Source organism: Hippopotamus amphibius, chromosome 10 (assembly GCF_030028045.1).
Source record: "Hippopotamus amphibius kiboko isolate mHipAmp2 chromosome 10, mHipAmp2.hap2, whole genome shotgun sequence".
Lineage (NCBI taxonomy): Eukaryota > Metazoa > Chordata > Mammalia > Artiodactyla > Hippopotamidae > Hippopotamus > Hippopotamus amphibius.
This window is the reverse complement of record NC_080195.1, coordinates 49,371,158-49,380,226: the sequence shown is the minus strand read 5'-3', so window position 1 is coordinate 49,380,226 and position 9,069 is coordinate 49,371,158.

The following is a 9,069-nucleotide window of genomic DNA, read 5'->3' as shown; positions in this document are numbered from 1 at the left end:
TAGAACATTTCCTACTCTGCAGGAAACGGTTAAAGTGGAGGGACTGCTATGGCACACAGGCAGCTCCTCATTTCTGAAATAGACTTTTCTCTCCACTCCATCTATCCGACAAGGTCACTGCCGTGTGGGGGCGGTGAAGAAATGACGGATGTATTTATAGCATTTGGGGAAACCGTATTCTGGATTTGGAGAACTTCCCGCACCTAAAACCCTCTCCTGTAATAAAAGTTTAAAGTCCTTTCCTTGCCGCTTACCTTAATTTTTTTCTTAAACGTCAGCAGCAATGTCACATTGAGGTCTCTCTCTCTCTGAGCAAGCACCACTGTACTGAAATATATTTCTTACTGAATTTTGGTTGGACTGAAAATTATTTCTGTCATTTTTCCCTTTAGCCAAGAAGTATATAGTAATTAAAACACTATATGCGAACAGGAACAAGAAATAATTTATAGTTATGGGCGATCGTTTCATTCTTTCATGAACTTATATATTTATGTATTTGAATAAAACCTATGAATACTAACTGGCTCTTTATTCCAGCAAATGAGACTGATGGGGAGTAAACTGAAGAAGGAAAATGTGGGGCACATAACTGAAAAATAAGATGGAATGATGGACTTGAGATGCAGGTCTGCCACGGAATCATTTTGTGACTCTAAATATAACAGTTCACGCTTTGATTCTCCACCTGGAAGATTATGCTAATATAACTATCTGCAAAGTATGGTGTAAGAGTCTATTTTTTTAAAAAGGGAGAACATCAAAAAGATTTTTGGACTTTTGGAGCCAAATAGGCAAACATTCAAAATAAGAGTCTGGGAAATTAGAATCCTTGTTTAGCCTGAAACATTTTATCCTTGGTTAACGGAGTTTGTAATATTTGAAGATGCTGCTTTAAATATAGGGTTTCAACAGATTAATAGACTCACATGTTGTTCAGCCCAAGAAACAGATGAGTGCGCAACTTAAAAACGACGAAACACATTTGACCAAGAAACACAGAAAACAATTACCATCTTCATAAATAGTGTAGAAATTGCAAGCTAAACAATGATGTAACATTTTTTTCACTTTTCAAATTGGAAAAAATATTGAACAGCCTGATGATACAAGTCCAGCTTTCGTGAGGATTGGGGAAATGCACACAATATTGGTGAGAGTATAAGTTAGTGTTGGGTTTTTGAGAGCAAACTGGTAGTAATTTTAAATCCATGTGCTCTTTGACCAGGAAATTCCACTTCAAGGAATGTCTTACCTAAATATTCACATATGATAGTCTTTATGACATCAATGTTTGTAATGGCCTGAAAAGGGAACCTGAACATCCATTAGTAGAAAGTGATTCGGTCACTTAGGGTAATCCGTATTACCATCTGCCACTGTGAAAAAGAATGAAGTAAACCCATAGACACTGACTGGGGTAGGAAGATGGACTGTACATGAAATAGTCTCATAAAAACAAGTTGTAGAACAATATGTAGAATATGCTCTCCTTTTTTGAAAAAGCTTTGTATGGAAGATACTAAAATAGTAAGAAGATTGTAAGAAAAGTTAAAGGATGACTTTGTTTTACTTTATATACATCTAGATTATAATTTTTTAAACAAGTGTAAATTACTTTTTTTCTTAAAATAGTTGAAAATAGCATGTATACTAATAAGAAAAAATATCAAATTGTACACTTTAAATATATGCAGTTTATTGCCTGTCAATTGTATCTCAATAAAAATTCTTAAAGAAAAAAAGTAAAAGATATTCAGTGCAAAAAAAAAATCAATAAAAATTTAATAAAATAGCATGTAATTTTACATGGACAGGCTCTTACAACTATTTCTTCTTCGATCTCCCGCATTGCACTGGGCCAAACTTTTTATTGGATTTTCTCTTGTTGTTTAAGGAGGCTTTTTTTTTTTTCATGATCTTAGTAGTTTATTTGAGAGTATGTTACATTGACATTTCTAACATTTTTTTTAAAGCTTTTTATAATTGCTTTACATTCTTGTGCCAGTTTTTGAGGTACCCCAAGGTGAATCAGCTGTATTTATACATATATCCCCATATCCCCTCCCTCCCGTAATCCCTCCCACCCTCCCTATTCTGGCCCTCTAAGTCATCACCCATCATTGAGTTTATCTCCCTATGTTATGCAGCAACTTCCTGCTAGCTATCTATTTTACATTTGGTAGTGTATATATGTCTATGCTACTCTCTCACTTCGTCACAGCTTCACCTTTGCCCCACCACCCTAACCCCACGTCCTCAAGTCTGTTCTCTACATCTGCATCTTTATTCTTGCCCTGTCACTGGGTTCATCAGTACCATTTTTTTTAGATTCCATATATATGAGTTAGCATACAGTATTTGTTTTTCTCTTTCTGGCTTACTTCACTCTGTATGACAGTCTCTAGCTCTATCCACCTCACTACAAATAACTCAGTTTCATTCCTTTTTATGGTTGAGTAATATTCCATTGTATATATGTGCCACATCTTCTTTATCCATTTCTCTGTTGATGGGCATTTAGGTTGCTTCCATGTCCTGGCTATTGTAAACAGTGCTGCAATGAATATTATGCTACATGTTTCTTTTTGGATTATGGTTTTCTCTGGGTATATGCTCAGGAATGGGATTCCTGGGTCATGTGGTAGTTCCATTTTTAGTTTTTTAAGGAACCTCCAAACTGTTTTTCATAGTGACTGTACCAGCTTACATTCCCACCAACAGTGCAGGAGGGTTCCCTTTTCTCCACATCGTCTCCAACATTTATTGTTTCTAAATTTTTTGATGATGGCCATTCTGACCAGTGAGGTGATACCTCATTGTGGCTTTGACTTGCATTTCTCTAATGATTAGTGATGTGGAATATCTTTTCCTGTGTTTGTTAGCCATCTGCATGTCTTCTTTGGAGAAATGTCTATTTAGGTCTTTCGCCCATTTGTGGATTGGGTTATTTGCTTTTTTGGTATGAAGCTGCATGAGCTGCTTGTATATTTTGGAGATTAATCCTTTGTCAGTTGCTTCATTGGCAAATATTTTCTCCCATTCTGAGGGTTGTCTTCTTGTCTTGTTTATGGTTTCTTTTGCTGTGCAAAAGCTTTTAAGTTTCATGAGGTCCCATTTGTTTATTCTTGATTTTATTTCCATGATTCTAGGAGGTGGGTCCAAAAGGATCTTGCTTTGATGGATGTCATAGAGTGTTCTGCTTATGTTTTCCTCTAGGAGTTTTATAGTGTCTGACCTTACATTTAGGTCTTTAATCCATTTTGAGTTTATTTTTGTGTATGGTGTTAGGAAGTGTTCTAATTTCATTCTTTTACAGGTAGCTGTCCAATTTTCCCAGCACCACTTATTGAAGAGGCTGTCTTTTTTCCATTGTATATTCTTGCCTCCTTTGTCAAAGATAAGGTGCGCATATGTGCTTGGGTTTACCTCTGGGTTCTCTATTCTCTTCCACTGATCTACATTTCTGTTTTTGTGCCAGTACCATACTGTCTTGATCACTGTGGACTTGTCTCTCCATCTGTTTGTATCGTCTTTGATTTCTTTCATCAGTGTCTTATAGTTTTCTGCATACAGGTCTTTTGCCTCCTTAGACAGGTTTATTCCTAGGTATTTTAGTCTTTTTGTTGCAATGGTAAATGGGAGAGTTTCCTTAATTTCTCTTTCTGCTCTTTCATTGTTAGTGTATAGGAATGCAAGAGATTTCTGTGCATTAATTTTGTATCCTGCTACTTTACTAAATTCATCAATTAGTGCTAGCAGTTTTCTGGTAGAATCTTTAGGGTTTTCTATGTATAATATCATGTCATCTGCAAAGAGTGACAATTTTACTTCTTTTCCAATTTGGATTCCTTTTATTTCATTTTCCTCTCTGAATGCTGTGGCTAAAACTTCCAAAACTATATTGAATAATAATGGTGAGCATGGGCACGCTTGTCTTGTTTTAGGAGGCATTTTTAACATATATAACATTTCCCTCTAATTATAAAAGAATATCTATTTATTGGAGAAAATTTGCAAAATTCAGAAGGGTGTCAAATAAAATAAAACAGCAGTAATCTCACTCTCTGGAAATAAAAACGGTACATATATTTTTCCATAGTCTTCTAATCTTTTTAAAATAAATCCTTAAAAATTAGAATTATAGATATCATAAAAATCATCATACACTGATTTTTGTATATGTACTGATGTTTAACTTGATATTTTATTATGAGCACTTCCTCCTGTTATTAACCACTTTTGGCATAACTTTAATAGTTACAGAATATACCATGTTATGAATATACCATCAGTTATTTCATAGTGAACATTTGATAATTTCTAATTTTTGCTATTGTAAAGAATACGTATATATGTATATAAAATATATATATATATATTCCATTATATCTCTTGATTGTTTTTTCAGGGTAAATTTCTAAAAATGAAGGAGTAGTGCAACATCGGCCTGAATATTTTATAAATTTATTTATTTATTGGCTGCATTGCGTCTTCGTTGCTGCATGAGGGCTTTCTGTAGTTGTGGAAAGTGGGGGCTACTCTTCGTTGTGGTGCGCAGGCTTCTCATTGAGGTGGTGTCTCTTGTTGTGGAGCACAGGCTCTAGGCGCATGGGCTTCAGTAGTTGTGAAGCATGGGCTCATTAGTTGTGGCTTGCAGGCTCTAGAGTGCAGGCTCAGTAATTGTGGTGCACAGATTAGTTGCTCCGTGGCACGTGGGATCTTCCCAGACCAGGGCTTGAACCCATGTCCCCTGTATTGACAGGCGGATTCTTAACCACTGTGCTACCAGGGAAGCCTGTATCACCTCTTTTTGTAAAAAGTTTTCTATGTTTCTCTGCAGCTTAGTTAGTTACCCCTTTGTGATCCCCCCAGAACCTTTTGGTCACATTTTTATTGACATTTATCTTATTGGGTTATCATTGTTTTTATGCATGTTTCTCTCCCCATCCTGACTGTGAGCACCTTAAAGGGAAGGACCATTGTCACTGCCAGTATACAGAGGACACACTATTTGTTGAATGTGTGAAAGGTTGATGAAAATATAATTTTGGAAGATAAACCAAGATAACAGTGTGCAAAAGCCTTTGCGGAGTGGTGGAAATGTCATTTCAGAATTTCCAAGATACAAATAAGAAGCTTTTCCCCTCTGTTTCTAAGAAATATGGCTGTCAAAGACAGCGCTAGCCTGAAAGAAAAATAGCATCATATAAATATGACACCTATGTGTTAAGGATGGCTTTTGATGTGTAGTGTTAGTGACAAAGAAATGATGCCACCGTGGCAAAGCTACTGATGCAACTGCACTGCTGGTAAATCCTTGCCCTCCAGCATCTCTAGCCCCTCTATCCCCTCTAGCCCCTCTAGCCAAGACTCAGACACATTCTTCCCCCAAACACAAATCTGTACCTCCTTTCCCACCAGGTCCATCTGGTGTCAGAGGGTCCCTTAGATGGCTGTTGCACAGAGGGTCAACCCCATTTTTCTGTCCCTTGTTACAGTTAAAAACCCAGGCCTTCCATAGAACTGGCTCACAAACAAATAGTGCAGTCTCAGACTAGGGCACATAAGTTTTTAAAATAGGGGATGGTGAGAGTGCTAGAGATAATCTTGATATCTATATAATGAAAAAGTAATGGTGTCAAATAATTCTCTCCAGTAGAAACAGAATGCAAGCCACATATAATTTTAAATATTTAGTAGTTACCTTAAAAAGGAAAAGAAATTTAAAATTAACTAAAAGATATTTTAACCTACATATTAATGTATTATGATTTCAATGCACAAGAATTTTTAAAGTTCCACATTGCTTCCACTTTAAAATCTAAACTTAAATTTAACTGAAGTTAAACAAAATTAAAATGATCAAAATTGGGACATTTAGTATTGATACAATGCTACCATCTAATCCATTCTCCATTGCCAAACGTCACTGGTTGTCCAAATAATGTTCTTTATGGCTATTTCTTCTCAGTCCAGAATCTAATTCAGGATCATACGTTGCACTTAGTCATCATGACTCTTTAGCTTTTTTTAAATCTGGAAAATGGTCGCAGCCTTTCCAGACATTGAGATTTTTGAAGAGTATGGGCCAGTTATTATGAAGAATATCCTCTAATTTGGACATATTATTTTCTGTATGATCGTTTTCAAGTTTTGCATTTTGGCAGGCATCCCGCAGAAAATCTGTGTGTCTGCAGTAGACACAGGGGCTCCCTGCTGGGATCCTCCTTCAAGGGAGGACATGTTCAATGCTATGGACTAAGTGTTTGTCTCCCTCTTTTTATTTTGTTGAAGACCTGCCCCACATGTGATGGTATTAGGAAATGAGGTAGGTAGGTTTCAATGAGGTCTTGAGGGTGGTGCTCCTGTGATGGGATTACTACCCTTATAAGAAAAGAAGGAGACACCAGAGCTCACCCTCTTAATATACAAGGATATGGTGAGAAGGCAGCTAGCCTTCTGCAAGCCAGGAAGTGGGGCCTCAACAAAAACTAAATCTGCCAGCACCTTGATCTTGGACTTGCCAGTCTCCAGAACTATGAGAAATAAATGTTCATTGTTTAAGCCCCCCACTATATGGTCTTTGTTATAGCCGCTTGAATAGACTAAGACAAGAGGACTTATCGTGTACCTGCAGAGTGAGTGACCAGCAGATAGCCTCTAGCCAATAGGTTCTTTATTGTCAGCTTCAGTTTCAGAGAGCAACCTCGTGTGATGTCATGTCCATCTCGGGAAGCCCACATCTGGTGACTTGTGCAAGGATATCAACGCCTGGCCATGTAACCTGACACAGAACACTCTAATAGGTGGTACTTGCTCCAGAACTCCTGCTGGGCTGCCTGAGGCACTCCTTTGTCAGGCCTGCATCACAGTTCAACTTCTTCCTCTGTCAATACTGTTTCTTCCCCTTCCCTTCACAGGTTTTGGTCCCTAATAAATATTTGATACTCCAAACTCCGCTTAGTACCTACTTCCAAAGAACTCAATCTGTGGTGATACCAGAAATGGGATGATGCAAAAAAAGGCAATAATACAAGTGTTTGAAACTGAATCATTTATACCTGGCTGGGGATAGATGGAGCACTGACAGCACCATTTGTTAAAATCTTTAGCAGTGGAAGTTGGGAGGTATATGGGTGGAAGGAAGTATATGAGCAGGTACAATGTCTCAGGCATTCAAGATACTGTATGTGGAGAAAAGAATAGCTATGAGGGTATTAGTTGGATGGTTATTGCTGACTGCCATTGAGGTTCTACATAGAAACATAATAAAAAGCTAAAGGTGAGTAACAGGCAATTGAAAAGCAGGTATGAAAGCTCGAGGACCATTTTGATTACATATATAAAAAGAGAAAATCTCATCTTTAGCAAGAGGGCAGAGAAAGCCCAGTAGAAATCGGAGAACTTAAAAGCTTAAAAGCCAATCAAGGCAGGACCTTTATACCAAGGTCAGATTCCTAGTCAGGAAACATTGGTTGGGAAACAGGACACATGGGAAGGGGTCATATACGTAGAGGACCCCGAAGTTTTGGCATCCCCATCTCACTCCTGTCTCCTTTGAAGCTTCTGAGCCTGCAGAAGCAGCTGTGGCCCAGTTCTCCATATTATGAGCTGGTACCTGAGCCTTACAAGGCAGTATGTGCTCCTGTCCTCACCTATCCTTTTGGCCACCAGGTCTATGATGAGGGCTAAGTGACAGCCTAACCCAGCTGAGGATATGGTGAGCCTAGTAAGGAAGGAAAGGAGCTGTACACCAAGGGAGCTGCAAGATCTGGTCAACAGTTCCCAGAAGGAGCGGGGCAGTGCAGGGGTGACTGGACTCTAAGGCCGCTTAATCTAAGGGGTCAGAGCATAAAATTGGATAGGGAAGAGTTAGGCTCAGGAACACTTGCCTGAGATTCAGGGTTTAACACCCAGCAAGCACCCAGGACTCCAGGAGGCGATGAGAATTCAGTCCTTGGATGGTTCCTTGGAGTGTGGAAAAGTGTGGTACACACAGTGAAGCCGAAATGCCAGAACTGCTATGGCAGGCAGGAGGGGGTGGGATGAAGAGTGGAAGTGAACATGCTGGGATGCTTGCACTTTGTGTGGCTAGAAGAGTTGTCAGACATGTCATGAAGACCCAGAGGAGGGAGCTGTGGGGCATTACAAGAGGCTCGGCAGGGCTCTCTCTGTAAGCCAGGGCTGATGGCAGCAGAAACCATTATAAAATTTGGCTCCCTGATATTACAAGACCCTGAACAAATCGAGGCCAAGTGTTGATGCTTAACAGCCAAACACTGGGGTGAGACTGTTATTACTGAAACGACTGGCAAAGTCAGAGTGGCAGCCCACTGGCCTGACTGCAGAGAATTATAAAAATGATTAATAGAATATGGCCTCCATCGGGGCAAAATAGAGGGGCAGCTGACAAGCTAAATATTACTCAGCTTTCACTAACAGAAAACTGAGGGACTTCCCTGGTGGTCCAGTGGGTAAGACTCCAAGCTCCCAATGCAGGGGGCCCAGTTTGATCCTTGGTCGGGGAGCTAGATCCTGCAAGAATGCTGCAGCTAAGAATCATGTGTGGCAACTAAGAAGCCCATGGGCCACAACTGAGAGGCTGAGGGTACTCATCCACCAAAAACTCCTGATTCCTGATCAAGAGTATCATGATTCCTTGTATCCCTAATAGGAATAATACATGAGTCTGGGTACCAAGGGGTAGAAGCAGATTGGCATCGCTTATTAGGACTTAATGACTCATAGAGAGGCTTCATATTTCTTGTCTCCACAGCCCTGGGCTCTGAGAGGTCTGAGTTCCTGGTCTCCAAAAATGCCACATGTTTGGCAGATGATACAAGAGTCACACTGAATTATGAGCTATGGCTGTGGCCTGAGCACTTTGGGCTCCTTGTGCCCATGGACCAGGCAAGAGGAGGGTCACTGTCTTGCCAGGGGTTGAGCAGCATCAGGAGGCGGCTGGGCTGCTTTTACACAACAGGGAGGAACACGTGTGGAATGCAGGTGACTCACTTGGGAGCCTCTGTGTACTCCCTTGCCCAGTTGTGACTGTAAAAAATCAGG